The 20323-nt window shown below is 42.8% G+C and overlaps 1 protein-coding gene across 3 annotated transcripts in view; it reads left to right on the top strand.

Moving 5' to 3' along the window:
* The window catches only part of PHF24 (PHD finger protein 24), a 179765-nt gene that overhangs the window by 124428 nt on the left and 35014 nt on the right, over positions 1 to 20323 (top strand). The window lies entirely within an intron of this gene.

Here is a 20323-nt window from a genome sequence, read left to right as displayed (position 1 = left end):
CACTATCAATTTTGGAATTCTTCTCCAACATAGTCCTGCAGATTCCTGGGCAGTTATCTTTCTATATCAGTGACCCCATATTCTGTACCAATTGTTCCGAAGGTTTAGAGGAGCATGTGTCTAATGCGTGAAGCTAATATCCTGGCTATGCGGGCTTGTGTCATTGGTAGTGAAAACCTTGGATAATAACAAAGTTAGCAAATTCCCTGTAGTAAGTAAATAAATAAATTGTAATAGTACATGTAATTAACATAGGGTACTTAGTTGACACTGTTTTGATCAAAAAGGCATAAAAGCCATCCCACCGTGACAAAGTATACCCAATTGGGACAGTACCTAACTGAGTTCACCTCACTAAGTGCCAGCAGAACGCAACATGGGGGCAGAGCAGGACTCAACCCTGACTTTCAGACACCTGCTCATGGAAAGCTACATAGACAAGATGTCCTGCCCAAACGCCCCTGTTTGTAAAAAGTACAAAAAACGAAAACAAAACCAAAGAAATGAGCCGGAATATGTGTTCATATCTATCAGGTGAATGTGCACCTACACATTGCACTTGTAACAACATATGTTCCGGCTCATTTCTTTGGTTTTATGTCAGTGGCAGTACCTTTTTATGGCCACCAAACTTTGGCACATTTGCCACTGCTTGGGTCATGTTTACTAGGTGCACTTGGTAGTGTGCACATAAAATTGTGTGCCCATTGGCACAATTGTGGGTAGGCATTGTTTCTTCTGCAGTGACTGACAGACTGTATTAGTTTTCAAACCAAAGGTGTGGAAAGCAAATGCACAATTTTGGATGTTTAAAGTGCAGTTATTGGTCAGCTGCGGCTGGGCAAGATCATCCTGACTGTGTACTAGGATAGCATCCTTTCCTGGGCATAATGCCAGGCTAGTAAGGTGCATAATGCTCACATAAGTTTAGTTGCCAAGATAAATGTGGCTAAGACTTCTCTAGTAAGGTGTAGAGAACCAAAGCATGAAGGGATACTGTATCTGGCACCACGACTGGCCCTGAACGACAGCCTAAATGATATTGGTCTACCCTACTGACAAATCCTATTACACTCCATTATTTTGAGTATCTTGATACTTGGAAATAAACTGAAGTTGACCCCTGGTTCTGTAACAAGGTTAAAATGGGTTCTCTACCCTCTCATAAATAGTCATTTACAATTCTGAACATTACAGTGGAGTTAAAGTACTCAATGAGTCATCCATAACTGGTCACTTTGGGTTAGCATTGACCCTATTGTGGAGATATCACCCGGTTACCTAAGTTGCTTTACTACTATGGTAGCTCCAACTAAATTGCAACGTTTGTGTGATAAGTTTTGGAGCACCACCTTTATTAATAATGCACTGGTGGCTAAGCTGGGTTGTAGGTCGGTGTGAGTTCCTTTCTTCTTCCTCTCTGAAGAACCTATTTGCATATTTAAATTCATCTGAGCACTATGTGGCCTATAAGTCTCCTTATGCTGACTTAGTACTCTACAAAACGAAAAATTTTACCCTGTAGGCCCCAATGAAGTGTGACGGAGAGCTTACAAGGTTCCTATTTCAGTAAAAGTGCCTGCTTCACAATTAGCTAGCAAGTGGGAGTGAGTAGCACTCTATACATTATGTGCTACAATGTTGTTTAGAAAGAAGGAGCATGTAAAGAGCAACAGTGTGTATTGCAGACACTGTTCTTTGAGGCTGGTAGACATAGAGAGGGCAAGTATTGCCACCACAGAGGGTAGCAGCGAGGCTTATTCCTGCGCCTGTAGAGTTCTTCCAACATTAAAGCAAAGCATAACTTTTCATAAGGAGTGAGGAGCTGCCACACCAGAAGGAGTCTGTATGTAAGTATAACCATAGAGATGACAAGGAGATTGGTACCTGAATGACGGATAATCATTACTCTGCGAGTAGGATACAGGAATGTGCAGATTTCAAGATGAAGGTTACAGCAGCACATTCTTGTCAGTTGAGGGATGACTGCAAGAGAAGCTGAGGATAATAGTAATAGTGGAAACTTTAAAGAAGTTATTCAGGGCTATTTTTTTTTTACTATGGGGCTAAAAATTAACAGGCAGGTAGTTTCTAACACTGGCAACTACTTGCCTGTTCTACCCGGCACTGGCTCAGAGCAGTCACCGACCACTCCTGCTGGCAATTTTGCTGCTCCACATCAACAAAGCAGCTCTTCTTCTCCTTCTTCCGGGCAGCTCTGACGACGGGGAGTAACTGCCGATGTCATCCTAATTGACAGCCGGCTCCTCGCAGGTAGGCAGCTCGAAGCCGGCTGTTAATCAGTGGTCACGCCTGTGACTGCTGTGTGACCGCTCTGTGCTGGCAGAGATTGGCGCTGGCCACAACAAGCAGAGAGTTAGCAACTACCTGGTTGTTCATTCTTAGGCTTGTATAGTCCTGTATAACCCCTTTAAGGGGATGCTCCAGGGATTAGACTGTATTGTTCCTAGCGAATTTGAATCCTTATGTTATGTCCCCCTTCCTCAGGTCCTACACTCTGCATAATATATTGCTTTTATTTGAATCCTTGAAATGGTCCTTAGGTAGTTCTTGAGGACTTCCTGAACAAAGTTGAACAATCCCCGTGCTGCCACCAGAGAGGTCCAGTCTACCGCTTCTCCAAGTTATTGACTTCTTGTAGAGCTTCCATAAGCTCATATTGTTACAGACAACCACCCCCTCCTGGTTCGCCATTCAGTGCGAAAACTATTTCAGTGATGATAGGCCACTTAGACGTGAAGGAATCTAAAGGAGTCTTTTCAGTAGGCGGTGTATATATGGGGGAGGCATAATGGGGATGATTATTTACCTGCTCGGAGAGACTTGGCGATGTTTTCCTGAGATTTTCCTTTCGCACCCTTCCTTCGGCTCTTAAATTGATTTGCACTCTTCATAAAAAGAGCTGAATTCAAGTCTGCTTTTTCCTAAGTAGACATGATGATGATGATGATGATGATGATGATAATTATCATCATCTTTTATTAATATACAATATAATCAACATTTTCTAGTGTTGTACATCAAGAGAGAAAAAAAGTAAGAGATTTGAAGCCATAGTAATCATTAGGAACAAATCAGTCTGAATAAAAATGATTGTATGCAAAATTGTACAAACCCGGAGCCTGGACAGGGCAACATGTGAAGGACTCGGCACGGGAGCAGAGGACCAGACAGAAGGGTCGAAATGATGAAGTGAAGGAGTGAACATGGGTCGTGCATGAGGTTTTGATCTAGCATCAGACAGGGGTAGTATTTTTTTTTAGATTTTTGGGAGCCCAATGTAGTTTCTTAGAGGGTTAACCTTGTAGACTATAATTTTTGACTGAAGTCCTCATACTTTGAACGGGGCAGCACATCTGTGTCTGCATCGGAGGCGTTGATCCATGACATTATTTCTCTAGCAACCACCTGACAACTGCAATGTCACAAGCTGTGACGCAGCAGCCGGGTCTTCAGAGAAATGTTAATGCGAAATTAGTTTGTGATATAAACGGTTGTTTGTTGGTGGTCCTCCACATTAGAGGCTCGGATTCCTACATTGCCAACCTGCAAATTGTCTGCCCCGTGGTATGGGGACAGTAGCAAGCAGTGGGTGATGTTACCTTTTCTCTACTTATACTTTCATTTATTCGCATATTTCCTCCCATATTTACATTGAGTCAGTACATTTCCCAGAAGCCGGAGAAGCCTCCCAGAACCTCAGCTCTCCCACCGGTCCCATAGTCTAGAGGTGACGTGAACAACGAAGGGTTGTGGTCTGTAAAGGGGGTATGACTGTGTAAAATTTTTAAAGGGAATCTGTCACCAGGTTTTTGCTACCTCAAAGGAGAGCAGCATAATGTAGGAAAAGGGACCCTGATTCCGGTGATGTATCACTTAGTTTACTGGGTGCAGCAGTGGCTAGAGGGTCACACTTTTTAGATGTAGCATGTAGCAGTGCTCAGAAAGCTGCCCCTGCCTTCCATGTACATTGTCTTTTGACAGTGAGCTCCAAAACAGTGCTGGGGGCGAAGTTGGACCAGGATGCACACGGGCAGCTAGTTCGGCAGTAATAATCTCCGGCTGATAAAACACTCATATTAAAACAACAGCACACAGCCTAACAAGTGAACAATCTTTGAAATCAGTGTCTCAGCCCCTCATGCTGCCCTCACATTACATAGCAAAAACCTTCTGAAAGATTCCCTTTAAAAAACTGCACTGCAGGATCTTCTGCCTGGCAGTGGCGAAAAGTTTGTATGAAGGAACTAGAGTTTATGAGAAGGAAAGTATACTATGTGTAGGGGTCAATAAGTTATAAATTTACTGAAACCTTTTTGACGATCATCAATTAAACTTCCCGGACTTAAACAAGAGCTGGCAAATCCTTTGTACGCCACTGAAGCCTTGCGAGACCTCCTGGAAAGCAGCGGGTGTAGAAAAGGCACGGAGGGGGAATGGCTTGGAAAAGAGGCGTGCAAAGAGCATCATGGTTACTACTCATCCTAAAAGTTGGCAAGTATAACAAAGAGTTAAGATTCTGGCTCTCTGCGATCACCACTGGAGGGAGCACCCCCATTTATTACATGGTGTATATACATTAAAAGTAACTAAAACTTATATTTTCTTAATAATATTGTCCACTATGGAAAGTTCTGAGACGTTGCAAATTACTTTATTAGCAAATTTGTCTTCATTTCTGTTTAAAAAAATGCATGTAAATGGCTTCCAACCCCCTGCTTTTCCCCAGTCTATTTGCCTACCTTTAGCTGCAGGGAGTGCGTGTACTCACTTGGAGTACAAATGATGGCAGTGAAAGAGTCAGCTCAGCCCCTGTGTCTTACTAACTCTGTGGATAAGCTTCTGCAGGAGATTGTTTTGATAAGCAGAGCACTCAGATGAGGATACAGGTGCTGACCCATCACTGCCATTATCTGTACTCCAAGTGAGTACATGCACTCAGTGCAGCTAAAGGAAGCAAATAGACAGGGGAAAAGAAGGGGGTTGGAAGCCATTTACATGCATTTTTTATGGGAATGAAAAGAAATCCCCTAATAAATTGATTTGGAAAGTTTCAAAAGTTTTTGTGCTGGACAAAATGATTTAAAAAAAAAATTAAAGTACAATTTACAGTTTACTCACACTTTTAAGGGAATCTATCCAGATGGCTACTTTTGACGGACCGAGCTCTTAGGTTTATTTTCCTTTAAATGTTTCTAATAAAGTCCTGCTCACTGTATGAATCTCCTATTTGAGCGCATGCATAGACTTTAATGGCATTGCAGCTGCATTCACTGTGTCCCCCCATAGAAGCCTACAATGTAAGTAATGGGAATTCTTAATCACCCTGGATGCACTCCAAAACAATGTACTGGATACATTATTAATGGCCCATTATTGTGTCTAGATTGTAGATCTCTGCTGTAAAGGCTATAGTTGACAAGCAATGGAATAATCAATGCCGTGAGTTGGCGGGTAGACGTGCAATCAGGCACTGGTCCAAAGTTAATCCGTGCATCCCACGCTCAATCAGATTCTTCGTAGGATCTGCAGGTGGGTGGTACTGTCACACACCGAGGGGACGCGCGTATCCCATCCCCCACCACCCTGATACTTCCATTGGCTTAGAGGGGATTTACAGCCTAAGTTAGTTACATGTGTTTGTGTTTTTTTGGGTTTAGCAGCTGGAGTGTTGATCGCTCAGGGTTTAGTAATGTTGTAGACGGCTTAGGACATTGGTGCTCAGCGTGAGGATCCTAATCATGCCGCGTTCTCCATCCGGCATATTAGTGGGATTTAGCCCGGGCACAGCTGCTGCAGCTGCTTCTCCGTGATTTGGCCACAGCCCGACCATAGTTTACATATTAATAGAAATATGACTTATGTCCATCATATTCTGCAATCTCTGTACTTCTTGAGCATTGAATTTACGTCCAATATGAATGATGAACTTATAGAAAAACAATCCCCTAATTCAATTGAGGCTGACAAAAGAATTGCACTTTGTGCGAAGAGACAAGACTGATTATTACTCTGTAAGGCTGAAGATATGAATGCCGTCAGTAGAATACCGTACCCTGTAACCTGTCATTACCATTTCTTATCAGTCATGCTGCATGTCATATAGAGCATTTCTGCTCCTCTAGGTGGCGCTACTGTTTGACTCTTCCAGAACACATTTTGCAGTAGAACTTTCTCAGGTCACTGGTGGCTCCACAGACATCTCAGACTTGTGTTACTCCACACAGACTCCATAGAGTGTTTGCTGCAACCAATTTGCAGAATTGTCATCTCAAACTTGCAACATCAAAGTATGTAAAAAAGATTAGGGTCACCAGTATTTCTGGCCCCATTTCTAGATGCCCTATCACAACCAACCTTACCTATCACACCTTCATTCAGTCCACCGCTCCACAGGAATGAACCAAACAAGTCAGATTACAGGCCTCTGGGCAGCCAATACTTTTCTACATACTATGCCCTAGACCCTCTGAGGCCGATGGCCTTACAAAGGCCCTGGCACCACCCAACTCACCTTGGCTTCTCCTGGACTGATGTCCCTCACAGCCCCAGCAGACTTTCTAGAACTTCCCTCCCAGGCTAATTACACATTCAGCCCACATCGGTTCAGCCACGGCCCACTCAGATTTCCGCAAACTGCTCATCCACAGTTAGAAAACTCATTGTCTGCCCTTAAAGACACTATCCAGGTCATATTAAGTGAAACAAGGCTGTTAATTCTTGCTAAGTTGATTGCCCAATGAAGCTCTAATGTACGGTGCCTTCTACAGGTCCTAGTGTAGGGGTGGAGAGGATTACATGGCACCTCTCTGGAGACCTCTGCTGTTTTAGATGTATGAAAATGTATTGTATTGTATGTGTTATCCTCCTGGAGGCTGCAGTTCCTATTAGTCAGGGGTGACATGGTTAACTGTAGGTTCGGCCCATATTTGGGGAAGAGTAATGGAGATTTGTGGGTTAGTTCCTGTTTTTGTAGTTAGTTGTTAACTAGCCAGAGACAAGAAAGAACACCCTGAGAGGAAAGTGATCATCACCTTGTGTGTGTGTGTGTGTATGTAAAAACACCAGGAAAGGGAGCAAGTTTCAGCAAGAGACCTTCAGTGGCGGCAGTGTTTTTCCTTAAGCAGGCAAGCCGAGGGCACCTACAGCAAGAGACTTTTATGAATGTTGTTAGTGCTATCCAGACCTGGGATCAGCCATAAACGAATGCAGAGCCATCTAGGCTGGAAGCACGTTTAGTAAGGTGGTAGCTGGTGGAGCTCACTTACGTTGTTCTCAGGAAGTGTAGTTAGGGTGCAGTGGTCACACTGAAACACATTGACCCATGTGCACCTGTACCAGGAAGATGGAGTTACCCACTTTGTCCTGTTGTTCATCTGTAACATTCACCCTAAGTATTGTGCTGCTGTCCAGAACCAATAAGAATGTGCCTCTGTATTGCGTAGAAGAAAACATCAAGCTTATTTCCTGCTACCCTCTGTACATAAGTTGTATTGTCAGTAAAAAGGACTTTATTTTTAGCAGCTTGTCTGGTTTCCTCATCGTGGGTTTAAAGTGGTCCAAATTGTGGCAGAACTGAGCCTGAAGATGTCCACAACAGCAGCCCAATCACACACACAGTTGGGACCCTGTTTTTATGTAGTGTGGCGGGGCATGGAAGACAAGTACCTCGCCCACGACTACCGCTCCGCTCCACATTACACTACGTTATAATCTCTGTTGCCTCTAGCCACCAATAAACAACCTCACTGTGTCCTCTACTTCACAGTGTGCTAACAATGGAAGGCCATAGGCATAACTCCCAACACAGCCCGACGGCAGGTTCATTTCAAAACTATTCATGAACCCTCTGCATACTTCCTCTTGGCACTAAATCACTCATTATTATCAACTCTCAGGGAATTTTGACAGCCCATTGACCTATAGTTCTGAGACTTTTCCACTCACATTATGCACTCACACTAGAACCAGGTTCCTTAACTTACCACGTGGCTGCAGCCACACACTGACTTTTTTATTTCTGCTCCCGGCTCTATTTATAACCTCCTTCTGTTTCCCGCTACAACAGCAACAACTAGTGGCAACAGAAAATACTACAGCAAACAAAAATTCCTAAATATGGGATTGTAAATCATTAGTGCATAAGATTAAGCCATATTTCTCATTGTACCTATCAGCATTGATACTGGCAAAACTGTACAAGTTTTCAGATGATAAACCAAAAGAAAAATTGTGCTACCAAATATCTCACAGATATATCATCTTTATTAAATATAAAGTATAACGGATTTTGTTAAAAATATGAAACATAACGGATTTTGTTAAAAAACAGAGTAGCTCAATGGAGGTGTTATGTTCTGCTACCAGAGCTAAGGAAAGAGAGGAGATCTGTCCCTACGATAGAACTCAGCTTAATCCCTACGATGTAACAGGGAACCTGATCCTGCGATCAGACCTGCTAAAGTCCTAAGCTAGTCTGTACGGAGACCTATAGATGTGAGGAAGGAATCCCTACAAGTACTAAGGACTGGGAGGAATATGGGACACCTCCTAACAGAAATAGTAGCAGACAGACGAACAAACAAAATATATAGAACATAGAGGTCAATAGACCAAGCAAACTAACAGAGCAAGACACAGAGCACAGGCTAGCTAGAAAGTAGATATACAATGAAGTCCAGCAAAGCCAGAAGGGCGGAGCAGGATTAAATAGGCCAACAAGGTCATGTGACCAGCAAAGGAAAAAAAACTAAGAGCAAGGTTCTAACAGTACCCCCCCTTCTAAGAGGATCCTCCGGATCCCCTAGGACCAGGCTTATCAGGAAATCTCCTGTGAAACGCTCTGATAAGTCTGGACGCGGAAACATCATCCGACCTCACCCAAGAGTTATCCTCGGGACCGAAACCTTTCCAGGCCACAAGATACTGCAAACTACCTCTATACCGTCTAGAGTTAAGGATGCGAGAAATTTCATATTCCCCGTCCTCCACCACCGGAGGAACAGAGGCAGAGGCGTCACAATCCGATACAACAGCTTTTTTCAACAGAGAGACATGAAATACCGGATTAATTCTCCAGGAGGTAGGAACCTCCAACCTAACAGCAGATTGGTTGACAACCTGAAGCACCTTAAAGGGCCCTACAAACTTGGGACCCAATTTCTTTGAAGGAATCCTCAACCGCAGATTCCTAGAGGACAACCAAACCATGTCACCAACAGCGAACAAAACCTCCTGTCGTTTCCTATCAAAGTAGTCTTTAGATTTTCTGTTGGCCTCCTGAAGATTACCACGCACATCCGTCCAAACTCTCTCCAAATCACCGGAAAATTCTCCTCCTCAGGCACGGCAGATCCCAACTTGGAGAACGACCCAAACGACGGATGTCTCCCAGAACAACAAAAAAAAGGCGAACAACCAGCAGAAGAAGATGTATGATTGTTCAGAGCAAATTCAGCAAGTGGCAGAAACTCAGACCACCCCTCTTGATTGTCTGCCACAAAACAACGCAAGAACTGCTCAACATCCTGGTTTTTCCTTTCTGTCTGGCCATTAGATTCAGGATGATATCCGGACGACAAATGAACTCCCAACCTATCACAAAAGGCACGCCAAAAACGAGCCACGAACTGAGGACCCCTATCAGAAACAATGTCAGTAGGAACGCCATGAAGTCTGACAATTTCCTTGACAAAGGCCTTAGCGAGAGTTTTAGCGCAGGGCAGTTTGACGAAAGGAACCAAGTGACACATCTTGCTAAAACGGTCCACGACCACCCAGATGACAGTAAAACCCTCAGAGGGGGGAAGGTCAGTTATAAAGTCCATAGCCAAATGTGTCCAAGGAGCACTGGGAACCTCCAAAGGACAAAGCAACCCCGCAGCAAGAGTATGTGAGGACTTAGATCTAGCACATATAGTACATTGACGCACCCACTTAATGACTTCCTTCTGCCATCCAGGCCACCAAAAACTGCGACCCACCAGTCTCTTGGTCTCAGAGATTCCGGGATGACCTGCCAACCGAGATTCGTGACACTCAACAAACAAATCTCTCCTAAAGGTCCCAGGCACAAACAACCTCCCATGAGGAGTGTTAGAAGGGGCATTCTCCTGTGCTTTAAGAATCTCATTTTCCAAAACGGAGTCCAAAGCAGCTATCACAACACCTTCTTGTAAAATGTTCTCCTCTTTCTCAGCACCGACTATGGGAGAAAAACTGCGAGACAAGGCATCCGCCTTAACATTCTTAGTACCAGGGATGTAAGTAACGGAGAAATTAAACCGCGAGAAAAACAGTGCCCACCTAGCCTGACGGGCATTCAGGCGCTTGGCAGCATCAAGATATATCAGATTTTTATGATCCGTAAGAACCTGAACGGGAAATTCCGCACCTTCCAAGAAGTGGCGCCAGTGTTCAAATGCGAGTTTAATAGCCAATAATTCCCGATTACCAATATCGTAATTCAGTTCAGTCTCCGAAAATTTTTTTGAAAAAAAGGCACAGGGATGTAATCCATCCCCGTTATCCTGAGACAATACTGCACCAACCCCCACAGAGGAAGCATCAACCTCAACCAAAAACGGCCTAGTAACATCAGGCTGCATAAGGATGGGAGCAGAGGTGAACCTCTCCTTGAGATACACAAAAGCTTCAATGGCCTCAGAAGACCACTGAACCGCATCAGCACCTTTCCTGGTGAGATCAGTCAGAGGTTTGACAATACTAGAAAATTTTTTTATGAATTTTCTGTAGTAATTGGCGAAACCCAAAAACCTCTGTATCGATTTCAAACCAATAGGCCTAGGCCATTCCTGCACAGCCTGAACCTTAACCGGATCCATCTCAAAACCTTTGCTGGAGATAATGTAGCCCAAAAAACTAATTCTCTGTACAGCGAACTCACATTTCTCCAGCTTAGCAAAAAGCGAATTGTCCATTAATAACTGTAATACCTCACGCACGCTCCGCCATTGAGACTCCAGATCCGGCGAATAAATCAAAATGTCATCCAAATACACAACCACATTTTTACCGATCAAAGGTCTAAGGATGTCATTAATAAGATTCTGAAAAAATGCAGGAGCATTAGTAAGACCAAAAGGCATAACCAGATTCTCAAAATGACCCACAGGAGTGTTAAAAGCAGTCTTCCATCGTCACCCTCCTTCATGCGCAACAGATTGTATGCCCCCTTAAGGTCAATTTTAGAGAACCACTTGGCCCCCATTAACTGGTTAAACAGATCAGGAATCAATGGCAGTGGGTAAGGATTGCGTACAGTAATTTTGTTAATCTCACGAAAATCCAGACAAGGACGTAAACCGCCGTCCTTTTTTTTTTACAAAAAAAAATCCAACCGCCACAGGAGACTTAGAGGGCCTAATGTGACCGGCGGCCAAACTTGTCTGTATGTATTCCTCCAAAGCCTTCCTCTCAGGAATAGTAAGGTTAAATAAACGACTTTTAGGAAGAGTCGCTCCAGGGACAAATTCAATAGAACAATCATAGTCTCTATGGGGAGGCAAAACCTGCGATTCCTTCTCAGAAAAAACTCTCCAAAAATCCTGAATAGGAACAGGCAATTCTCCCCTATCCAAAGCTGCAATACGCCCGTTACAACACTTGTCATAACATTTATGGCTCCAGGATTTAATTTCACTGGTAGACCAATCCAGTACAGGATTGTGAAATTTTAACCAGGGCAATCCCAATATTACTGGAGAAGGCAAGTTATTCAACACTACCAAATCCAATTTCTCATGGTGAACACCATTAATAGTGAGAGGAAATTCACAGACCTTGAGAGTAATATTCTTCAAAGGGGAACCATCCACAGAAACCACAGCAATGGGGGATGATAAAGGTTCAGGTTTTAAATTGAGTCTTTCCACGAATCCCCCATCAATAACATTCAGAGTAGACCCACAATCGACAAACACCCGAAATTCCATTAATTTTTCCTGAGCAATCGTGGAAGCAGCTAAAAATACACCCTTGGAATTTAAACAGGCAATACGGGCATGACTGACCATTTTTTTTTCTTTCTTCATATGAAGCTCACAGCCTTTAATCAAATGACCAGATTTTCCGCAATAGAAACACAAGCCTTCAAAAAATCGATGGTCTTTTTCTTGAGAGCGAGGTGCCACCGATCCAATCTCCATCGGTTCACCACTGTTAGTACACACATTCTCATAACCAGAAACTGACATAGCAGAGGATTTGCTCTCATTAACCCTTGCACGCAGTCTTCTATCCACCCGTATAGCTAATTGCATAGCCTGTTGCAAATCTTCAGGTGTAGGATAAGCAATTAGCAGGTCTTTAACCCTTTCACTGAGCCCAGCAAGAAATAGACTTTTCAGAGCAGAATCGATCCACCCTGTTTGAGTAGACCAACGACGGAAATGAGTACAATATTTTTCCACATTACCTTATCCTTGTTTTAAACGTCTCAACTCAGTCTCAGCTGATGCGACACGGTCAGGATCATCATATAATAGTCCCAAAGCAGAAAAAAAAACTATCCACTGATCTGAAGCATGTATCACTAGGTTGCAAGGAAAAGGCCCACTCCTGAGGCTCTTTGCGCAAAAGTGACATTATGAACCCTACGCGCTGGGATTCATCCCCAGAGGACTTAGGTCTCAAACGAAAATACAATAAGCAAGCATTTTTGAATGAAAAAAATTCTCGGTGTTCACCAAAAAATAAATCCGGCAAACATACCTTAGGCTCCAAGAAATGTGCTCCAGGACAGTTACTCACGTGCTGACGGAGCTCGGCCACCTCCAGAGAGAGTCCCTGCAGGCGATGAACCAAATCCTGAACCGACACCATGATGGAACAGAAAAATCTTTCCTTAGAGAATTTGCTGGCTGGACTTACTGTTATGTTCTGCTACCAGAGCTAAGGAAAGAGAGGAGATCTGTCCCTACGATAGAACTCAGCTTAATCCCTACGATGTAACAGGGAACCTGATCCTGCGATCAGACCTGCTAAAGTCCTAAGCTAGTCTGTACGGAGACCTATAGATGTGAGGAAGGAATCCCTACAAGTACTAAGGACTGGGAGGAATATGGGACACCTCCTAACAGAAATAGTAGCAGACAGACGAACAAACAAAATATATAGAACATAGAGGTCAATAGACCAAGCAAACTAACAGAGCAAGACACAGAGCACAGGCTAGCTAGAAAGTAGATATACAATGAAGTCCAGCAAAGCCAGAAGGGCGGAGCAGGATTAAATAGGCCAACAAGGTCATGTGACCAGCAAAGGAAAAAAAACTAAGAGCAAGGTTCTAACAGGAGGGCTAACAACAAACCTTCCAAGGCTATAAACAGTATATAATTATTATGTCCACATATTTATTTCAGTATATTCCCTAATAGTTAACAAATACATCAGAAGAGTATTACATATAGCAATAATGTGGAGCCTTGCTCCGCAACGCGCGCTTCACCCAACTTTGTCAGGGGATGTGTTCACACCTAACAGGGCTTCACATTATTACTATGTAAGTCTGCCTCCTATACTCTTCCATTTGATGTATATGTTAGATATGTGGGCATACAAATTATATGCACTGTTTATAGCTTTGGGAGGTTTGTTGTTAGCCCTCCAGTGAGTTACTCTGTTTTTTAACAAAATCTGTTATGTGTTACATTTGATAAGCTTGATATATTTGTGAGATATTTTGCAGCACCATTTTTCTTCTGGTTTAGCTTATGACTCTTAGGTTCATCTCTCTTATTCAGCCACATAATTTTAGCTATAGGAATATTGGTTGGTCCTAATTTTTCAGATGCAGTTTCTGATGGGACTGGGAACCTTATTCAAACTGTAAAAATGTAGATATCCATAGTAAAAATGGTGGCATATTTTGCTGCACGGATCTCAGCTGCAGAATACGATCTACAGTCTGAAATCCATGTCTAAATAAACCCTATAGGAGACCACAGAGACAGCAAGAGAGAGCTACTTTGTGAAATGCCTCCTGACGAAGCAGGGCGAAACATGTCTTGGGCGCTGGAACACAATTTAGGAGCGCATCTATTCACACTTTATAAATAATTTATTGTCTTCCACCATGAGAATTCTTTTGTTAGTCTCTATACGATATACAGTACCGACCAAAAGTTTGGACACACCTTCTCATTTAAAGATTTTTCTGTATTTTCATGACTATGAAAATTGTACATTCACACTGAAGGCATCAAAACTATGAATTAACACATGTGGAATTATATACTTTACAAAAAAGTGTGAAACAACTGAAAATATGTCTTATATTCTAGGTTCTTCAAAGTAGCCACCTTTTGCTTTGATGACTGCTTTGCACACTCTTGGCATTCTCTTGATGAACTTGAAGAGGTAGTCACCGGAAATGGTCTTCCAACAATCTTGAAGGAGTTCCCAGAGAGGCTTAGCACTTGTTGACCCTTTTGCCTTCACTCTGCGGTCCAGCTCACCCCAAACCATCTCGATTGGGTTCAGGTCTGGAGACTGTGGAGGCCAGGTCATCTGGCGTAGCACCCCATCACTCTCCTTCTTGGTCAAATAGCCCTTACACAGCCTGGAGGTGTGTTTGGGGTCATTGTCCTGATGAAAAATAAATGATGGTCCAACTAAACGCAAACTGGATGGAATAGCATGCCGCTGCAAGATGCTGTGGTAGCCATGCTGATTCAGTATGCCTTCAATTTTGAATAAATCCCCAACAGTGTCACCAGCACAGCACCCACACACCATCACACCTCCTCCTCCATGCTTCACGGTGGGAACCAGGCATGTAGAGTCCATCCGTTCACCTTTTCTGCGTCGCACAAAGACACGGTGGTTGGAACCAAAGATCTCAAATTTGCACTCATCAGACCAAAGTACAGATTTCCACTGGTCTAATGTCCATTCCTTGTGTTCTTTAGCCCAAACAAGTCTCTTCTGCTTGTTGCCTGTCCTTAGCAGTGGTTTCCTAGCAGCTATTTTACCATGAAGGCCTGCTGCACAAAGTCTCCTCTTAACAGTTGTTGAAGAGATGTGTCTGCTGCTAGAACTCTGTGTGGCATTGACCTGGTCTCTAATCTGAGCTGCTGTTAACCTGCAATTTCTGAGGCTGGTGACTCGGATAAACTTATCCTCAGAAGCAGAGGTGACTCTTGGTCTTCCTTTCCTGGGGTGGTCCTCATGTGAGCCAGTTTCTTTGTAGCGCTTGATGGTTTTTGCAACTGCTCTTGGGGACACTTTCAAAGTTTGCCCAATTTTTCGGACTGACTGACCTTCATTTCTTAAAGTAATGATGGCCACTCGTTTCTCTTTACTTAGCTGCTTTTTTCTTGCCATAATACAAATTCTAACAGTCTATTCAGTAGGACTATCAGCTGTGTTTCCACCTGACTTCTGCACAACACAACTGATGGTACCAACCCCAGTTATAAGGCAAAAAATCCCACTTATTAAACCTGACAGGCCACACCTGTGAAGTGAAAACCATTTCCGGTGACTACCTCTTGAAGCTCATCAAGAGAATGCCAAGAGTGTGCAAAGCAGTCATCAAAGCAAAAGGTGGCTACTTTGAAGAACCTAGAATATAAGACATATTTTCAGTTGTTTCACACTTTTTTGTTAAGTATATAATTCCACATGTGTTAATTCACAGTTTTGATGCCTTCAGTGTGAATGTACAATTTTCATAGTCATGAAAATACAGAAAAATCTTTAAATGAGAAGGTGTGTCCAAACTTTTGGTCTGTACTGTATGTTAATATTTTCCAGGATGGCACTTTAGCATATGTTACTCCCAGGTTATCTTTTCTCTGGATATGCTTACACTAGTTTGGATCCTGTTTACACACTTTATTTTACATGCACCCTAGTCATGAGTCTATGTTTTTAATTGAGTCTAATAAAGATTATGTGATTTAAAGATAATTTTGCACCTTTTTCTCAGGTACTCTATCATTGTCACAGGTTTATAGGATTATAGGCTGTGTAATTAATTGTCAAATGAGTGCCACCATCTATAGGGAGGTCATAGTCTTCATAATGGAAGGAGCATTGCTTTCCCCCTCACTATTCGATTAATTCGGCGTCACAATCCACGGCTATGTCAGTTCTGCTTCACCTTTATCCTAGAATAATCTATGCTGTATATCTCGGTTTGATGACGCAGTACCATAAGAACATGAAAATTTGGTATTTTTATTGGGACCCAGTATCTTTTATCAATGGCGCTGTCCATGATGGTTTTGTGTTCTGGGATCATTTAATGCATTCTCTCTACGCTGGATTTTCCCTTTGAAGCTTCTCTGCGGTGGGCGAGGGCGGCTGTTTGCTTTGCTTGCAGTTTTCCGCTGCCTGCTCCCTGCGTATAATTATTCTTCTCCTGCGGTGTGATCCTGCGTCTGCTTTAATCTTCTATGACACCCGTGGAGATATGTCAGACGCCGTGTGCTGCTACCTCCGTCACACTTAGTCCTGGTCTGGTGACGGAGAACATTTCGATGGCCAAGCGATATCAAAAAGATGGATAAGAAGATTGTGGAAATGTTCATATCTGCATTCCCTGGGAATAACGGCCGGATTAATACTAGACAATTCTATACCTTCTACGTATGTAGACTCTAAAAAGGGATTTTGATTTGACCCCCAACATTTTCATTCACTGCAATGAGACAAATGGAGTCCAAAGGATGAAACATTGTCCTCGTTTGTGGTGATGACCATCTATGTCGCAGCAGCGTAGTCTACCACTGTTATGTCCGGGCTCCGCATACACGTGCTAGATAAGACAGACTCATCTCTACAACACCTGATAAGCTCATACATGCTGTGCATATTTATTATATATTGATTAATTACGTATATTGAAATGAGCCCCGTGTGACAAATGTTCTTGCTAAGCCATGTACACCGCCGGATCAGGCCAGCCCCACCGCAGTAACTCTAATGATGAAGTGTGCATATTAGGATTGTGAGCATATAACTTGTCAGGAAAGTTTATGCATTCTGCACGGCTAAGGTTAATATAGACTCTATAGAACGGGAGTTGTGATTAATGGCTGTAATTACTTTGTACTTTCCGTGTATTAATATTGTACTTGAATTTATTGGAAAGACCAAAGCATTGATTTATTATCATAATAAATCCACAATGCAATTTTCAGGGAAGGAACACTCCGGCTAAGGAGTGTGTTAGGTTGTAAATGTGACAACTGTGGGCCTACAATTGTAGAAAATAAGGATTTTATACCTACTAAATTGTACCCAAAAAAGAAGGACCCAAGCTGTCTAACTTATGGCTAATACAGGATAAAACTTCCCGTTTGTTCTCTGTTGGTTGGAAGAAGTTGGCTGTCTGCCTAATTTTATTGGTTTAGCCAGGCTACTTTTCTGCATTGACCGAGAAGAGGGCTGGCTTATCTATTGAAATGAGCCAGACAGACAGCCCCCTCCATACATATCACCAACACAGGGAGGGAAGAGGATGCGCTAATCTTTCTGGAAAAAAAAAATCTGTAAGTGGAGCTGCAAGGATCCAGGACTAGTGCAAGTATCACAGACATCAGGGCAACTTTCTTATCTAAAGGGAATGCGTCATCAGAAAATGACCTGCTGTTTATGTTGAATATGTATTAAAAATGTTATAATAGTTTTTAGCATTCATTATCTATGCAAAAAAAAAATCTTGCAGTTTTCACACTGGCTACTAAGCCTAATGTTAGACTCACGCTTCCTGTTCTATACAGAAGAATTTTCAGCAGTCTCGACATCATCACAGACAGGATTACAATGAAATGTAACAAATCTATATAAAGTAGATAACACAGGATCCATCATTCACAATAGGTGTTGTCACATCTCACCTTCTCCTCCTGTACAATGACTGATAAAACATTTACAAAAAGTGTATATCACTGAATCCATCATTCTCAATAAGTGATGTCACAGCTCATCTCCTCACCTTCTATAGAATGATAGATAACACCTCTATACACAGCTGATAACATAGGATCCAACATTAACAATAGGGAATGTCACAGCTCACTTCCTCCCTCTCGTGTACAATGACTGATATCACCTCTATATACAGCAGATAACACAGGATCCACCATTCACAATAGGGGATGTCACAGCTCACCTCCTCCCCCTCGTGTACAAAGACTGATAACACCTCTATATACAATGGATAACACAGGATCCACCGTTCACAATAAGTGATGTCATAGCTCACCTCCTCCTCCTGTACAATGACTAATAACACCTCTACAGTAGATAACACAGGATCCACTATTCAATATAGGTGATGTTATAGCTCACCTTCTCCTATATAATGACTAATAACACCACTATGTTCTGCAGATAACACAGGATCCACCATTGCAATAGGTGATGTCACAGCTCACCTCCTCCCCCTCCTGTATAATGACTGATAACACCTCTATATACAATAGATAACACGGGATCCACCATTCACAATAGGTGATGTCACAGCTCACCTCCTCCCCCTCCTGTACCATGACTGATAACACCTCTATATACAATAGATAACACGGGATCCACCATTCACAATGGGGGATGTCACAGCTCACCTCCTCCCCCTCATGTACAATGACTGATAACACCTCTATATACAATAGATAACACGGGATCCACCATTCACAATAGGTGATGTCACAGCTCACCTCCTCCCCCTCCTGCACAATTACTGATAACACCTCTATATACATTAGACAACACAGGATCCACCATTCACAATAGGTGATGTCACAGCTCAACTCCTCCTCCTGTACAATTACTGATAACCCTTCTATATACAGTAGATAACACAGGGTCCACAAATCACAATAGGCGATGTCACAGCTCACCTTCACCCGTCCCCTCACAAACACCTTTGCCCAGACTAGAGCATGCCCAGATATCACTTCTATATAAACCATTAGGGTCTGAGTCAGTCTATTGCTGGTAATCTGCCCATGTGCCCAACAGGCAGTAGGAGTTATAAACTAATCCTAGTGGCATCTGTGAAAAATTGCAAGAGGTTTTATTTTTTTTAATACAGTAAGTATGTTCAATTAAAAAAATCTACTGTATATCAAATATTTTAAAATATACATTTAATGTAAAAATTAGAGTGAATCTCTCAAAAAATTAAATTCAGTGATAATAAAATTTGATTTGGATGAAATTTGCCGCAAATAGACATTTGTCATTCTCTAAGATCTCAGATCATGACCCAAAGAAGGGCTGGGAAGGGATCAAACAAGGGAAAAAAAGTTTATACTCCCTTGTCCTAGGTCCTCACCTGTCCCCCGCTTACTTCAGATCAGTCATTGACACAGTCTGCATCTTCTCACGCTGATGAAGACTCAAGTGGGCACGTTGAACACAATACTGTCACTCACAGTGTAGGAAAGACAAAGTGCGACATGAAGGGATGAAGGGAAGGGAGCCCAGACTTTAGGGAAAAGGGGAAGTATAAACCTCCTAGGCTGATCTGATATCACCCTGTCTCCCCTACCATCCCTATATTGTTTCTTCACCAATCGCCGCACAGGAACCTATCCCTGTATTTCCTTTGCACTTGGCCCTAGATAAGGAAGGAGGGGATGAGCACTAGTTGATCCCCACTGGCAACTAAAGACAGCAAGGGGAGACAGCCACGGGGGAAGTAGCTTAGCTTGAGTTGACTTCAAACAGATGGCACACCCATCTTCTTAGCACCATAGAGGAAGTAAGAACTGCACTTACTCCAAGCTTTCACAAGGGGTCATGTGAATAACACCGACCCCTCCCTATTGCCGACTGAAACTAATTAAACACCCAGGCCAGGGTGTTAATTAGCAAGAGGAAGGTAGCCGCTGGGTCCTAGAGTGAGACAGATCTAAGAAGGTGTCTGTAATGCCAAACTAAGAGATCTCCTGCAACCAACTGCAGGGCGAGTGTCACATCTGACAGACCCGTGACAAATACATGTCAATGATGTGCAACCCACCCCATGTTACCATGTGCGGTGATGGACGTCATTTAAGTGTTTCTCGCTGTACATGAGGCTTAGTCACAGGCGGAAGATCCGGACTGAAGCCTGAAAAAAAAGACTGATCCAAAGCGAGTGCGGAGCTGCAGTGGCAGGATAGGAGCAGGGGTGGACCTAGGATAGTTGAGTCATTCTTTTTTTCTGCCTTCAAACCCTGAAGAATCTGTATTCTTGCCTTTACTACTCCTTCCTACTTTAGTAGGTATGACTTCATCATACTCCCATTCTCAGACAATGAATTTATGGAGCTCACATTTCTCTATC

Source organism: Phyllobates terribilis, unplaced genomic scaffold, assembly GCF_046119375.1.
Source record: "Phyllobates terribilis strain yellow unplaced genomic scaffold, ASM4611937v1 Scaffold_1__5_contigs__length_1240528914, whole genome shotgun sequence".
Taxonomy (NCBI): domain Eukaryota; kingdom Metazoa; phylum Chordata; class Amphibia; order Anura; family Dendrobatidae; genus Phyllobates; species Phyllobates terribilis.
This window is presented reverse-complemented; position numbering and strand designations above follow the sequence as displayed.